The 17,149-nt window shown below is 45.0% G+C and overlaps 1 protein-coding gene across 1 annotated transcript in view; it reads right to left on the bottom strand.

Moving 5' to 3' along the window:
- Positions 1-17,149, bottom strand: part of LOC129868474 (E3 ubiquitin-protein ligase Siah2-like) — a 40,096-nt gene that overhangs the window by 5,432 nt on the left and 17,515 nt on the right. The gene's annotated exons all lie outside the window — the stretch shown is intronic.

The raw sequence follows: 17,149 nt of genomic DNA, 5'->3' as shown, positions 1-17,149 counted from the left end.
ATATGTACATATTGAACCATCAACAGACAACCTTGCCTGTAAGACGGAGACATACCAGTAAAGATAGAGTGTAGCAAGAGACGACAGACTACAATATGGGAGGATATGTAAGTAGCTGGTCCGCGCTGGGAGTGCTGGGCCGGTATTGAAGGGTTGGAGCAATAAGTGGATTATCTAATGAAAAGTGCATGAAGGGGGTGGATTTCAAGTTGTATTTGTCGTATGTACAGGATACACGTGGTATAGCATACTCTGCCCAATGAAATGCTTACCTGTAGGTTCCTACTGGACAATGCAACAACAATAAGAAATAATAAAAGATAAGAATATGAACATAAAGTAAATGGCTCAATAGAATAGATTAAACATTTCAGCATCAGTAGAATACAGGAAGACAGAATTTATAGACCAATATTTGCACATTTCAGGGATGGGGGAATAAAATGTCTGGTAGCAGCAGTTGTGGTGTGTGTGAGAGAGAAAGTGTGGCGCAGCAGTCTAAGGCACTGCATCTCAGTTCTAGAGGTGTCACTACAGACCCTGGTTCGATCCCAGGCTGTATCACAACCGGCCGTGATCCGTGATCTGGAATCCCATAGGGCGGCGCACAATTGGCCCAGTGTGGTTAGCGGTAGGTCGTCATTGCAAAATAAGAATTTGTTAACTGACTTGCCTAGTTAAATAAAGGTTCAATTTTTTTTTTTAAATACATTTTTTAAAAAACAGCTTGTGGCTGGAGTGTGTGGGGTCCTTCATCAGGCACCGTTTCAAGTAGATGTCCTGGATGGGTGGGAACACAGCTCCAGTGATGTACTGCAACTCGCCAGGATGCTCTCGATGGTGCAGTGGTAGTATTTGGAGTGGACCCGGTGTGGCATGCCGAATTTCTTCAGGCGCCTTATGAAGTAGAGGCGCTGTTGTGCCCCCTTGACAAGAGTGGTGGTGTTGTTGGTCCATCTCAAGTCATCTGTGATGTGGATGCCGAGGAACTTAAAACTGCTGACTCGCTCTACTGCAGTCCCGTTGATGTGGATCAGAGTGTGTTCCCTCCTCTGCTTCCTGAAGTCAACAATAAACTATTTTGTTTTGCTGATGTTGAGGGAGAGGTTGTTGTCCTGGCACCACAATGCCAGTTCACTTACCTCTTCCCTATAGGCTGACTTGTCGTTATTGGTTATAAGGCCTACAACCGGGGTGTCATCAGCAAGGATTTGGCTGATTGGCCTGGATAAGGCTGCAGGGAGAGGGGTTCTGAGGAACTAGAGCTGGAGTCACAACCTGAAGGACACCCAGGCCCCTTATGGAACAGGAGACAATTCTGATGTCAGTAAGATATAACCTGGGATAACAACACAACCTTCTACGGTCAATATGGGACCTAGCCAGAAACAGATAGGACCATACTGTCTATGATGGACCATTTGAATTGGGTCAGGCCAACCTTCAGGCTCCATAGACCGAGGTAGACTGGGAGGCTGTTTACAGAAGGATAGGGTAACTGTCCTCATCTAGAAGCTTACCTTAAATAAGACATCTCAGTTTGAACACACCTTCCTTCCTTTACGTTCTACTTTTCTTAGATCCTCATGTTGATCACTGATCTGACCTCATTGAAGCAACATGGAAGGAATTGAAGCAAATGTGGCAATCGATCAATCACCCACTCAGTTCCGTTAGATCAGTCATTACTCAAAGCAAGGTAAGAACAAAGGACACATTTTTCTAAGCATTCCAACAGGGCTTATGTGCTGTGTCCTCTAGCTCACTTTCATCTGAAGCCCTGGGGTTGAAAGGATGGGAGGGTGCAAAGATGGAAAGCGAGGGAGGAGGAGGTGGGGTGACATGGTGAGAGGTGCTTGTGTTTCTGCCCCAGTAGGTAAGTTTCAATATTTATAATATTAAATATTAATCTGTGTGGCAGGTTGGAGGCTTCCCACAAATCGATGGCTATGTTAGGACCCACTGGACCGATTGGCTGAATAACGGCATGACTGACTTTAACCATGCACTATGAAAAGAGCAGCTGGGTCAGAAAACCCTCATGGGAGACACACAACTGCTAAAAAAATGTGGGTTAGAATCAAATACTATTTCCCCTGTGTAATCAGTGTCCCAATTAATAACAACAAAAAATGTAAGTTTAATGTCATTTCATTTGGGTTTTCAAATGCATCCAGTCACGCAAATTCCTCTGTATGCCTTGTCTCTCCGTCTATCAGCCCAAATATTTGTCTGTGAGGTCAGATGTGTAGAGGTCAGTCAGTTTCCTTGGCAGAGTCCCTCAGGGAAGCTGATCCTCTTATCCACCTTTATTAATGACTGATTGACAGGATTTTGTGCCGTAATCCAGTCGGCAGGTCTTTGGTGATAAAGCTTACCCCCCTCCTCTACTCCGTGTGTGTGTGGGGGGGGGGGGGGGGGGGGGGGGGACCTCTGGTAGTGTGCCACATGTCACCAATGAATGTAATTTAGGCTAATTGAATTGAAATCCCTTGTCCATCAACATTTACACAAATCTCCTCAGCGCCACCAAAAATGAACAACATACACTAAACCACTCAGATCACACCTCACGGAATGCAGCATGTCTACCGTTCCATTTGGATCAAACCCATTGTTCAAATCTTTGCACGTCAACACAATAACAGTGATTATACGCTGTGTCCCACCTCTATCTACCCCCCCCCCTGTGTGTGTGTGTCTGTGTCCAAATTAATTGCCCAGCCTCTCTCTATGGTGTGCTACAGAGCCTCAGGGGTTTCAATCACTGCAAGTAGCCTCAAGGGAGTAATAACGCCAGCACAACACATGTCAACCACACTTCTCTACACTATGACGCAGACATGCATAGTATACACACATTTACAAAACAATCTATTTAGCTCTCTAAACCAGGGAGTGAAAAACCAACTGGGTTGTTGGCTAATCCTCTGACACTCACAAAAGCTTGCAAACTTGCCCAGGGGCGGTAAATGCTCTTTTCTTCCTCCCCTCGCTTCTTCGCTCTTATTTTAATTAAAACTTTTAATCTCGCCTGGGCCTGGGCTCTGGAGACCTGTTAAAATCTTAAGTAAAGCATTCTCTTTCTGGTACTGGCTGGCTTGGGATGGGGCTGCATGGGGCTGGCGTGAAACAGCTGAGGCTAGGTCTAGAGAGATGGGGTTGGGGTGATACGGCTGAGGCTAGGTCTAGAGAGATGTGGCTGGGGTGATACGGCTGAGGCTAGGTCTAGAGAGATGTGGCTGGGGTGATACGGCTGAGGCTAGGTCTAGAGAGATGGGGCTGGGGTGATACGGCTGAGGCTAGGTCTAGAGAGATGGGGTTGGGGTGATACGGCTGAGGCTAGGTCTAGAGAGATGGGGCTGGGGTAATACGGCTGAGGCTAGGTCTAGAGAGATGGGGCTGGGGTAATACGGCTGAGGCTAGGTCTAGAGAGATGGGGCTGGGGTGATACGGCTGAGGCTAGGTCTAGAGAGATGGGGCTGGGGTGATACGGCTGAGGCTAGGTCTAGAAAGATGGGGCTGGGGTGATACGGCTGAGGCTAGGTCTAGAGAGATGGAGCTGGGGTGATACGGCTGAGGCTAGGTCTAGAAAGATGGGGCTGGGGTGATACGGCTGAGGCTAGGTCTAGAGAGATGGAGCTGGGGTGATACGGCTGAGGCTAGGTCTAGAAAGATGGGGCTGGGGTGATACGGCTGAGGCTAGGTCTAGAGAGATGGGGCTGGGTTCCTGCCAGAAGGAGACGGGCCAGGCCTGTGGAGAGGCACACAGACCAGCCCAGCCGCTGGCTGCTGAATTATTGAACAACTTCCACATTTAAGTTACACTTCATCTGCAATGAGCTTGTCCAGTGAGGGGAGCTTCTGGGGAGGAGTTGTGTTGTTTCACCTCCAACCAAAACATATGCTCTAAACCGTATCACTCTGCTCTGAAAATGTAAATGTTCTGAAATTCTGTCAGCTTCGTTACTGATGGTGGTTTTTTGACAGCTTTTGACATTATATTTTACTGACAAAAACAAGCTGGACAGTGGTTTTTATTTATTTAATTTAACTAGACAAGTAAAAGGAAAGTAACACATGTAACCATCTCACATTTGGGTAAACGATCAAATAAAGTACCCAGATGTGTGACCATTAACTTTGAGGGCCTTGCATGAACTCCGCCTAGATAATCTATTTTCTGACAACCTCCTGCAGAAGCAGTCAAACCCTGCCAAGCAACCAACCATCTCCTTTCAGCTTAGAGACACAGCTCCTCTCCCACCACTACCTCCTCCAGAGAGAGGACCAATGCAAAGTACACAAACTACCTCACTGGCAGTGCAGGAGTGGAACATTCAGGCCTGTTCTCACAGTTAAAAGTAGTTCGCTACAGTGAATTATTGAACAGCTTCTCAGACACCGTTTGCCTGGGCAATTTCCTCACTGCTGTGTCTGAAGAGAGAGAGGCTACACTCACACTGGCTAACTGACTATTCTACTTTAAGCCAAAAAGGGCCCCCTGGCTGGGTTGGTATCGTCTGGCTGAGGCACATTGGAAGCTCTCCTTCTGAGGTAGAGAGACTGTCTTGCCCTCCCTCCAGGATTTGTTCCATCAGGCCTTTTGTTGTGTTGCAGCAGAAAAGGCCCATGAGACTGCAGACTCTTCAGCCCTGCTAAATGGCTATTCTTAAAAAATAAAAAAGGAGAGCCGCACACTCTAGAAGCTCAGATGCAATCATTTTGTAACCAACATTGGTTATAACATTTGGCTGAGAGACCACCTGGTCCTGAGACTACAGGCTACCTTGGTTAATGGGTCTCTAACCTGATAAAAGACTTTACAGGTCAGTCAATTAGACAGAGACAGTCTGGGATAACAGCCTTGGAGTAGTGTGCTTTAGTGCCATTTTAGTCGTTGTGCTTTACAAATTAAAAACACAACTAGGCTATTTCTTTCATATTGATGTTGCCATAGCAGAATGGAGAAAATGAGAGGGGTGTGGGACGGTCATATGGATACTGCAATGAAGGGGAGTTGTTTGTGTGGATCCCCTGAGACAGAGCCCTGAGGAGGAGCGATGGTAAAGTTAGTGCTGAGGGAACTTAACCGCCTCCACACTCAAGACACAAACCCTGCTAGTCTCTCTCTCTCCATGTCTCTCTTGAATGTACCAGGAGAGAGAGGGAAAATAATGGTCAAAAGGGAGATGAGAAAAGATGGATTGAGTAAGCAAATAAAGGAGAGATGTGGCAGAGAGAGGTGTGAGGAGGATGGCAAAAGAGAGAGGGGTGGAGAGAAAAACAGAGAGGTGAGAGACAGGAAGAGGATGCAGTGGGAGACCGGGAGTAAAACAGGAAGGGCAAAAATAAAAACCGTAATGAACAGCATAGGAGAAGCGGGTGAGGAGTAAAAAGTGAGTGAGAAAAAGAGCAGGTGTGGTCCTCTCCTCTTCTCTTCTCTTCCTCTAGTTCCAGTAACAGGCAGTGACCTCAGGCTGAACAGAGTACCCAGAGGCTCATGTGTCCCGAAAAACCATCCAGCTGCCAGGCCACGGGTATTACGTTACCCTCTCGGCCAGGGAATGGGTCACAGAGGGCCATCTGCATCCTCTCAATCATTCCCTCCCCCCAACCCCAGCCCCAGTACACAGCCTCTACACCTCTCCATTCCTCTGCCCACACTAGGATCAATAGCAATCTGGCTAAAAGTTTGGGATGAGATTGGCCAGCAGTGAGATTCTAGTAATTGAGTTAGAGGCATCAAATGTCTCGGCTAGAACACCAGTAACGATCCATTCCCTCTTGTTCTTCCCTCTCGCACACTCTTTCCCTGGCTGCAATAGCATTTTTCAAAATGAGAGATATAGGAACATTCTCTTGATGCCATGAGAGGAGAACCCTTGGGCCTCCATAATAATATAGTTAAATAGCCCTTTCATACCTCTTCTGAGAATAGCCTTTTCACTCCCCATTTCATCTTGCTCGTGACTGACTGGGTTCGAACCAGAATGTCACAAAGCTGTGTTAGTCCACTTACCTACAGCCTATAGGGATAAGTTCAGGAAGTGCATGTAAAAGGACGACACGCTGCTTGCTTAATCAGTACCTCTTCCCCTGATTCATGTTTGAGTTGTATTAGTCGTATGTACAGGATACACATGGTATTCACCGTCCAACAAAATGCTTACTTGTAGGTTCCTTCTCGACAATGCAACAACAAATATGAACATAAAGTAAATGGCTCAGCACAACCTCAATTCATCAGGGCATGGACTCAAGGTGTCGAAGTGTTCCACAGGGATGCTGGCCCATTGTAACTCCAATGCGTCCCACAGTTGTGTCTAGATGGCTGGATGTCCTTTGGGTAGTGGAACATTCTTGATACACACAGGAAACTGTTGAGCGTGAACAACCCAGCAGCATTTCAGTTGGCACACATACACAATCCATGTCGCAATTGTCTCAAGGCTTAAAAATCCTTCTTTAACCTGTCTCCTCCCCTTCATCTGGTTAAATCCACTTCAATAAGTGACATCAACAAGGGTTCATAGCTTTCATCTGATCAGTCTATGTCATGGAAAGAGCAGTTGTTCTTAATGTTTTGTATACTCAGGGTGTATATCTGTGTGGGTGTGAGTGAGTGGATGTGTGCTAAGGTGTGGAGACTCAGTGCAGGTTGTCAGTCCAGTTCAAGTGTTCAGTAGTCTGACGGCTTGTAGACAGAAACTGTCTGAGCTTGTTGGTATCAGACCACATCCGATGGTAAGGGAGTGAACAGTGAACAGCTCGTGGCTGGGGTGTGTTGTCCTTCATGATGCTGCGGACCTTCATCAGGCACATTTTTGAGTAATGTCCTGGATGGGTGGGAGCACGGTCCCAGTAATGTACTGGAGAGTCTTCACCACCCGCTCGAGTCCGTGTGGAGGTGGTGTTGTTGCCAATCCTCACAGCCTGTGGTCTGCCCATCATGAAGTCCAGGACCCAGTTGCAGAGGGTGGTGTCCAGACCCAGGGCTCTGAGCTTGGTGTCGAGCTTGGAGGGAACAATAGTGTTGAATGCTAAACTGTAGCCAATGAACAGCATTCTCACATAGGTGTTCCTGTTGTCCAGATGTGTTACGGCCGTGTGAATAGCGATGGAAATGGCAGATCTGTTGGCGCGGTAGGCAAATTGGAGTGGGTCCAGTGTGCATGTGATTCAGCTCATACCGAGACTCAAATGGGGCATCATATTGGTGTTAGCTTTCGGCCGTGTTTGAGAAGTCAAAGCACTTAGGGTTCGTTATTTGTACAGCTGCCACCATCTTGATTTCCTTGTGTTTTTTCACCTCTCCTCTCCCCTCTTCTCCAAGCAGAGCAGGCAGGCCCTAGCCTAGCAACTACAGACTTCACACAGGTCTCTCAAGGGCTCTCATTCAGGTTTGCTTGTAAATGTCTAAACTCACCAAAAATGGCATTCGGTAGCTCCTAACTATACATGTATAATTTTATGAGCTGGATTGCCTGTCTCAGCAATTTCTTTATTTTCGTTTGCACTCGTTATCATATTTAGCTAGCAGCCTCCATTGAAATTCGATATTACTTGTGCTCATTTTGTCAGCATTCTGGGCAATAGAATTCTGGACTTTTCTTTGTATTTTTGGGCGCCCCCTTGTGTACTAAGCTGGTAATACCATTTATCCCAGTATGAGAGAAGGACGGTATGACGATATGAACATCTAGATACCACCCAACCATAGTTATAACCTACCGTGCTACTGAAAAAGGCCTTTTACTATTGTGCAAGGGACAACACTTCAGGCTGATTAATGAGTTTCACAGATTCCCATATGCTACATTCACCACCTAAACTCGCTCCACAGAAAACCCAGTGGTTGAACCAGCGCAACTGTACATCTGAGTCCAGGGGCACCATTGTAAAGGACATCACACTGCCTGCTTAGCAAGTACTGCTTTCCCCTGATTCATCTCATATTGAGACTCAACCGCAGGACTTCTGCCTCAAACACACGTGACCATGTAACAGCTGGTTTGGTGACCATGCTTTTGTGATAAGTAACTTGTCGGAGACCTGAAAAGTTGAATTGTCTGAAGCACAGGAGACCTGGGTTAGAACCCAATCAGTCAAGCTAACACGTTTTTAGGTCTCAGGCAAGGTTGCTCATCACATGCATGGATCACCAAACCACCTCTGTTGCCCTCATTAAATGGGGTCCACAGATCATTCTGCTTCTGTTTGCAAAATAAAGTGCTGTTGTTGTACAGTAAGCCTGATTTCGAACCCAGTCAGATATATTGGTGCCATGATATCTGAGTATGAGGTCAAAGGGGGTGAAATGTAACTGAAGTGGTTTGATGAACCACGCTCTTTTGATGAGTAACCTTGCTGTAGACTTGAAGAGTTGTGTTAGGGATTAGTTCAGGAAGCTATGGGCTAAGTGGGCTAACACAGTCTTGTGACAGGCAGGAGACCCAGTTCGAACCCAGTAGGTCACAATAGCAAGATTACATTGGGAGTGGAAAGGCTATCATTAGAAGGGCTAAACTGTCAGGAATATTCAACAGTATTCTTATGTGGGCCAAATTGTTTTTATTTTGTGTTACTCCCTTCCAATGCGCCATGTGATCATCTTGGAGGGAACAGATATTTCAGAGACTCTTAGCTTTCAGGAATGGGATCATCATAGTTTATAACCAAAATGGTTCAAATGCTAGAAAATAAATTCAACATTTCACAAGAAGCTTCTGTTTACCACAGTAAGTATTTCATTATATTGGTCCTCCTCTACATTCCCTGGCTATGAAAGTACCAGGATGTTGTCTGTGGTTTTGAATCTGAATTTAGAGAACCAGATTTAAAAACTGAATCTGAATGCATCTGAGAAGTTGAATATATGAAACGTTGATGAACTTGAAATTATAGTTTGCAAACTTGATAGACAATGAATGCAATATATACAATTTTGAAACAGAATATATAAATATCTAACTTAAATATTCGATTTTAAAACTAAATGCAATATTCACTCAATTCAGATTTCAAATCATGAAATACAAGGTACATTTATTAATAAAAGTATTACATTTGTGCGTTACAAACAAAACAAATACTAAAAAGTGAATACAAATTCAAAATTATGGAATTGAAATACAATATCTGTTGGCACTCAAATCGTTCCATACGAGGCCCCTTATGACAAGACTCACACAAAATGTCACAAAAGAATGCAGAACCCTCTGAGGGTACAGAAAGACTAGGTTCATCAATGATTTATTATTATTATTGCAGTATCTAGTTTATCTAATGTGGGGTGTAAAAAGACTAGGTTTAAACTGTCTGAAAGATTGCTGAGTAAATTAAGGTACTCACCGTGCTCCCATGTTGCGGTTTGGTGAGGCAGACGGGTCGATTCATTCCCCCCACCCCAACCTCTGACCCCGGCCCAGCCCCTGCAGTGACCCCTGCACTGACCCCGTGTTGGCGTTGCCACCCTAGCAGGCAGCGCCACTGAGCCAGCTCCCTTAGGAGAGGCAGGCAGGACGCTGGGCACAACATGACGTGTGAGAGAATGGACACACACACACCGTCTTGACACACTGTCCAACACACACTCTATCCCTCAACCAATTTCACACACCACTGAGTCTTTACTATACCCCTCACAATACCTATCAATGGCCGTACTCTTGCTTTACAAGCGGATCCAATCTCAATCTCAATGCCTGTCTTCCAAAGTCCTGCTGAATTCACTCTCAAATAGCTTAGGGGCTATATCCGTCTGCACTCCAAGGATAGAATACCTTTCCACTCAACCATAAGCCAGGTATGAGAAACAAGGGGCTCCACAGCTGGCTACAAAAAGCAAATCAGAGTCTCAGTCCCGAAAAGCACACTGCTGTAATGGAATGGCAGCCCTAGGTGTAAGGAGAGCTGTCTGCCTGCCTGCCTAACAGACTCACTGCTCTAATGCTGCATGTAATGACTGAAATCAAACGAGTGATAAGTCCATAACTCTCCTGTATGTGATAGTATATGTGAATGAATGGTCTGTGTCCGGTCCACAGTGACACTACATCTAGCACTAATCCTGCCACCTGCCAAGCTCAGCTCACACATGCATTGTGCCTCTGGCTGACACAGACCACACTGAATCAGACCGTTGTTTCTGTCCCGCCAGGCAACCGAAACAAACCCACCAGGAGCCCCGAGCTCCTCCACTGTGGAGGAATTCAGAGTCTGATGCTCAGAACACAGCAGCCCAGCTGAACTCACCGTCCGTCCCCTACGCAGAGAGAACATTAATTACCAGCATTGTCTCCTCCACTACAGCGCTGTGGCCTCACTTACAGTATGGCTTCAGCCTGACTCATAGACACATGTCGTATCAGCCACACAGCTAAAGACTAGCAAGCAGTAGAGGAGAAGATAAACAGACCAATGCACATGGAGGGTAACAGCTCTCTCTTTCACTTGTTCCCGCTCCTTCCTTTCCTGGCGGTCTCCTGCAGCAGTCAAATGCAAACAGCATGCAATCTACCTTATGACAGCTCCTCCTCGATGGCTTACTGACCTAAACACACAATCAACAACAGAATAGTGGATGTCTACATACACACACCAAAAGCTCCTACCGAATCACCAGCAGCCAGACAGAGCGATCCCTGCATAACACACACAAGCACATGGACGCACTCTCGCTCTCTCTGCTGCGCTGCTCTCTCCTCCTCTCAGCTCTGCACGGTGACAGAAAAGCCAGAGCAGCCGCCACGCAAAAACATCCCTCCGCCGAACATCTGCAGCACACACACAAGAGTGGAGTGGGCGGGGAGACAGAGCCTGTCTGTGTGGGGAGGTGTTTCACAGCCAAGAGCAACAATCTCCCGAGCCCCTCCTCTCATGTTTTTCTTTTTCCCGCATCTGTCTTTCCCCTAAAGGACAGACTGTTGGGACTCCAGGCAAAACTCACCATCATCTGCCCCTTTCTTCATGTGTCTCTCATGGGTCGTTCCACTTCAAAAAGCACAAGAAAGAGGATTTCGACACCCACCAACAGATAAGATTAGCATTCCTGAAACATTGTTTTATTCAAATATAATTTGATCCTGAAAATGTAACTAATTGATTACACCCAAATTGGCCGTATAAATGTATAGGATTAATATAATATTCAATAAATATAATACCTAAACATCCGATTTGGACCAAACTTTTTTCTAACAATGAGTTAGGCATGAGGAATCTAAAGAAATGCCAATCACACCCCAACAACGAGTATATACACTGAACAAAAATATAACCACAACATGTAAAGTGCCCCATGTTTCATGAGCTGAAATATAAGATCCCAGAAATGTTCCATACGCACAAAAAAGGTATTTCTCTCAAACTTTGTGCACAAATATGTTTATACCCGTTAGTGCGCATTTCTCCTTTGCCAAGATAATCCATCCACCGGACAGGTGCATATCAAGAAGCGGATTAAACAGCATGCTAATTACACAGGAGCACCTTGTGCTGGGGACAATAAAAGGTCACTCTAAAATGTGCAGTTCTGTCACACAATGCCACAGATGTCTCGTGTTTTGAGGGAGCATGCAATTGGCATGCTGACTGCAGGAATGTCCACCAGAGCTGTTGCCAGAGAATTGGATGTTCATTTCTCTATCATAAACCTCCTCCAATGTCATTTTAGAGAATTTGGCAGTACTTCCAACCGGCCCACAACCACAGACCACGTGTAACCACGCCAGCCCAGGACCTCCACATCCGGCTTCTTCACCTGCGGGATCGTCTGAGACCAGCCACCGAACAGCTGATGAAACTGTGGGTTTGCACAATCGAAGAATTTCTGCACAAACTGTCAGAAACCGTCTCAGTGTAGCTCATCTGCGTGCTTGTCATCCTCACCAGCGCGTTGACCCGACTGCAGTTTGGCCACATAACCGAATTCAGTGGACAAATTATCACCTTCGATGGCCACTGGCACGCTGGAGAAGTGTGCTCTTCAAGGATGAATCCCGGTTTCAACTGTACCTGACAGATGGCAGACAGTGTGTATGGCGCCGTGTGGGCAAGTGGTTGGCTGATGTCAACGTTATGTTGGCGGTGGGGTTATGGTATGGGGAGGCATAAGCTACGGACAACGAACACAATTGCATTTTAGCAATGGCAATTTGAATGCACAGAGATACCATGAAGAGATCCACACTGTTGTGCCATTCATCCACCACCATCACCTCATGTTTCAGTATGATAATGCACGGCCCCATGTCACAAGGATCTGTACACAATTCCTGGATGCTGAAAATGTCCCAGTTCTTCCATGGCCTCCATACTCACTGCATACATTTCACTCATTGAGCATGTTTGGGATGCTCTAGAACGACGTCTACGACAGCGTGTTCTTGTTGTCGTCAATGTCCAGCACCTTTGCCCAGTCATTGAAGAGGAGTGGGACAACATTCCACAGTCAACAGCCTGATCAACTCTATGCAAAGGAAATAATCACCACTAAATTCACTGAGAATACATGACATAGGATGAAGAAACAATACTCCAAGCCGCAGCTTCATACTACTTCTCAGACAAAGAACTGATACTGTATACAGGGGTTGGGTTTGTGGGGGTCCATGAGTGGCTTTTGACAATTCCTTGTGTCTTCTCATTGTTACAAATCAGATGTTAGGTACTATATTTATTGAATATTATATGAATCCTATAAATTAAAATGGCAAATTTGGGTGCAATTAATTAGCTTAATTTCTCAGATATCAAATTATAGTTCAACAAAATAATGTTGCAGGCATGCTAATCTTATCTGCTTTAACTACAGAAATGATTTCAGAACAAATCTGAGATGACGGGTTTCATGGCTTGCAGAAATGGCATGGAATGACCCTCCCCCTTTTCATCCCGTTCAACCAGACAGAGTGTGTGTAATGAGATGGGTAGTGTAAACAGCGGTCCTGGGAGCTGGTTTCATTGGCTCTGGCAGGTAGCTGAGTGGAGAGCAGCTGGCCTTGGCAGATTGACTTAGAATGTTCCCCTTTTATTCTCCAGGTTTAATTTCCTCTCCTCATTCCTCGCATCGTATCCACGTGCTCCCCCTGTCCAAGGCCAGCCTCTATTACCTCCCTCAATGGGATGAGAAGCCTGAGATACATGCATGCGTGTGTGCCAGCGAGTCTGAAGACTATAACAGAGTCTAAAAACAAGACAACAGATTCAGGAGCAGGTATTGCCGGAGGACTCTCTATACACCAGAGGGCAGAGGAGAGAGGGGAAAAGAGAGAGAGCGGGGAGGAGAAAGAGAGAAGGGAAGAAAGAGAGACAGGGGAGGTACTGCAATACCTTCAGAATGCACCTCCCCCCAAGTGTACAAACAAGCAGTATGGGTAGGCACACAAACAAATGCATAGGGTGTGTAACTCATGAAGACACCGAAATGCATATTGATAAATGTGCAAACACAGACAACCACACGGCATCCCTGGATAAGCTGCATAGCTAGCTGTCAGTGTCCCTGCAGTGTACATGGCAGACTATTTATAGCACACGTCGCACCAGAAAATTACCGCCAGCACTCTGTTCAGAGGTACTCTCGGCAGGCAAACGCTATTGATGTCCAAGACCTTAGCTGTGAGAAACAGTTACTATCAGGAAAGGTTAGTGGGTTACAATTAAAGACAGCATGAACCATGTGTGATGAGAGAGATGTGATGACTGACACAAGCACACCGCACACACGGGTCATTCCACCTAAAAATACACAAGAAAGAGAATTGACACCCACCATCTCAGATTGTGCTGAAATCGTTTCTGTAGTTAGACACAGATAAGACTAGCAGTCCTAGAACATAATTATGTTTAAATATAATTTGTTCTTTGAGAAATTAAGCTCATTGAATGCACCCAAATTGGCCATTTTTATTTATAGGATTCATATAACCGTCAACACACCCAACAACCAGTATCAGTTATCTATGTCTGAAAAGTAGTACGGAGCTGTGGCTTGGAGTATGGCTTCTTCATCCTATGTAATGTATTGCCTGTGAATCTGGGGATTTTTTTTCCCCCGTTTAGAGAAATTAGTCATTGAAGTCGCTTACATCATTTACTATACTTTTCGATGAAAGTACAAGTTTATGCCCACTAGACGCCATTGTTCCTGCTACTGCAGGTCCCGTGTGGCTCAGTTGCTAGAGCATGGCGCTTGCAACCCCAGAATTGTGGGTTTGAGTCCCAGGTGGGACCAGCACGAAAAAAAGTATGGAAATGTATGCATTCATAAGTAAGTCGCTCTGGATAAGAGTGTCTGCTAAATTACTCAAATGTATATGTACTGCCACACCCTTTTATCCATTTTCAAATCAACCAAATCAAATTGCATTGTCACATGCTTTGTAAACAACAGGTGAAAACGAAGTGAAATGCTTACTTACGGGCCCTTCCCAACAATGCAGAGAAGAAAATATAGAAAAAACAATAACGAGGAATAAATACAGGAGTAACAATAACTTGGCTATAAACACGGGGTACCAGTACCGAGTCGATGTGCAGGGGTAAGAGGTAATTGAGGTAGATATGTACATATTGGTAGGGGTAAAGTGACTAGGCAACAGGATCAATAAAAAAAGTAGCAGCAGCGTATGGAAGTCAAAAGAGTGCAAAGAGGGTCAATGCAGATAACCAAATATCTACCCAGACTAACTATTTAGGTGTTTTATGGCTTGGGGCTAGAAGCTGTTCAGGGTCCTGTTGGTTCCAGACTTTATGCATCAGTACCACTTGCTGTGTGGTAGCAGAAAGAACAGTCTATGACTTGGGTGGCTCGAGTCTGACAATTTTTAAGGCCTTTCTCTGACATCGCCTGGTATAGAGGTCCTGGATGGCAGGGAGCTCGGCCCCACTGACGTACTGGGCCATACGCACTACACTTGCAGCGCCTTGCAGTCGGATGCCAAGCAGTTGCCATACCAAGCAGTTGCCATACCAAGCGAAAATACAGCCAGGTGCGCTCGTTAACATATTTATCTAGCAGCCTCCAAGGAAATTCACTATTACTTGGGCTAATTTTGTTAGCATTCTAGTGTTTGTGTTTTTTAGCACCCCCTTGTGTACTAAGCTGGTAATACCGTGAATCCCGGGATGAGCGAAGAACAGTATGACGATATGAAAATCTGGATACCACCCAACCCTAGTCCAGGGTGTCTGGGATAATGTGTTGAATAATGAACCATGAACAGCCTTTCAAAGCATTTCATGGCAACAGATGCGAGTGCTATGGGGTGAAATTCATTTAGACAGGTTACCTTGGCGTTCTTGGGCACAAGGACTATGGTGGTCTGCTTGAAACATGTAGGTAGTACAGACTCGGTCAGGGAGAGGTTGAAAATAACAGTGAAGACACCCGCCAGTTAGTCAGAGCATGCTCCATGTACGCCTCCTGTCTGGCCCAGAGGCCTTGTGAATGTTATCCTGTTTATCGGCTACGGAGAGCGAGATCACAGTCGTCCGGAACTGCTGGTGCTCTCATGCATGGTTTAGTGTTCCTTGCCTCAAAGAGAGCATAGAAGGCATTTAGCTTGTTTGGTAGGCTCGCATCCAGGGCCTAAAATGAACATCCGCCACCTGCCAAATGCGTGGCATTGGCAGGTAAGATGTCTGTTTCACCAGCCACGTTGGCGGGTGGTCAGGGTTCCAAAGTGCAAGCATTTCACTCACATTTGTGAATGGAAATAGTCAAGTGTGATCACATTTATAGTAAAATAAATGCTTCAGTAGATGTTTTCAAAGTATTTACGACGTTTTGTTACATAGCATGTAAATTAATTGCACAAAGTCAAATAACTATGAATCATATATAGCCTATGCCACCTAGCGCTGCAACATTGTCTGGCTGGGGGCTGTGCGCACATAAAGAGCTGAGAAATATTCATTTTTAGAAGCACGGTGCACAGGCATAAAGGTTGGTTTAATACACTTGAAACTAATGTATATTGAAGTGAGACTTTGTCCTTGTGTTTCTTGGCTATTTACATTGTTCACAAGCTTGGTTGTTTTTCTCTTTGAGTTTCAACTGCTAGATAACGCTTTTACTAGTCAGTCAGACTCAATCTCACAGGCACAGTCACCTCTCACCCTTAACTTCTTATGGCTGGGGGCGCTATTTTCACGTTCGGATGAAAAGCATGCCCAAAGTAAACTGCATGCTACTCAGGCCCAGAACCTAAGATATGCATATTATTAGTAGATTTGGATAGAAAACACTCTGAAGTTTCTAAAACTGTTTGAATGATGTCTGTGAGTATAACATAACTCATATGGCAGGCAAAGCCTGAGAAAAAATCCAACCGGGAAGTGGGAAATCTGAGGTTTGTAGATTTTCAAGTAATTGCCTATCCAAGATAGGAAGTGCAATCAGACCAAATTTACACTAAGGCTTCCACTGCGTTCCCTTTCATTTCTAAAGACAAAGGAATGGTCAGGTTGGAATATTATTGAAGATTTATGATAAAAAAACATCCTAAAGATTGATTCTATACATCGTTTGACATGTTTCTACGAACTGTAATGGAACTGTTTTGACTTTGTCTGGACTAAGTGCTTGCGCCTTGTGAATTTGGATTTGTGAACTAAAACGCATGAACAACAAAAAAAGGGATTTGGACATAAATGATGGACTTTATTGAACAAAACAAACATTTATTGTGGAACTGGGATTCCTGGGAGTGCATTCCGATGAAGATCATCAAAGGTAAGTGAATATTTATAATGCTATTTCTGACTTCTGTTGACTCCACAACATGGCGGGTATCTGTATGGCTTGTTTTGGTGGCTGAGTGCTGTACTCAGATTATTCCATGGTATGCTTTCGCTGTAAAGCTTTTTTGAAATCTGACAGCGGTTGCATTAAGGAGAAGTATATCTTTAATTCCATGCATAACACTTGTATTTTCATCAACATTTATGTTGAGTATTTCTGTAAATTGATGTGGCTCTGCCAAATCACCGGATGTTTTGGAAGCAAAACATTAACTGAGCATAACGCGTCAATGGAAACTGAGATTTTTGTATATAAATATGAACTTTATCGAACAAAACATACATGTATTGTGTAACATGAAGTCTTATGAGTGTCATCTGATGAAGATCAAAGGTTAGT

This window comes from Salvelinus fontinalis, chromosome 13 (genome assembly GCF_029448725.1).
Source record: "Salvelinus fontinalis isolate EN_2023a chromosome 13, ASM2944872v1, whole genome shotgun sequence".
In the NCBI taxonomy this organism is placed as follows: domain Eukaryota; kingdom Metazoa; phylum Chordata; class Actinopteri; order Salmoniformes; family Salmonidae; genus Salvelinus; species Salvelinus fontinalis.
This window is presented reverse-complemented; position numbering and strand designations above follow the sequence as displayed.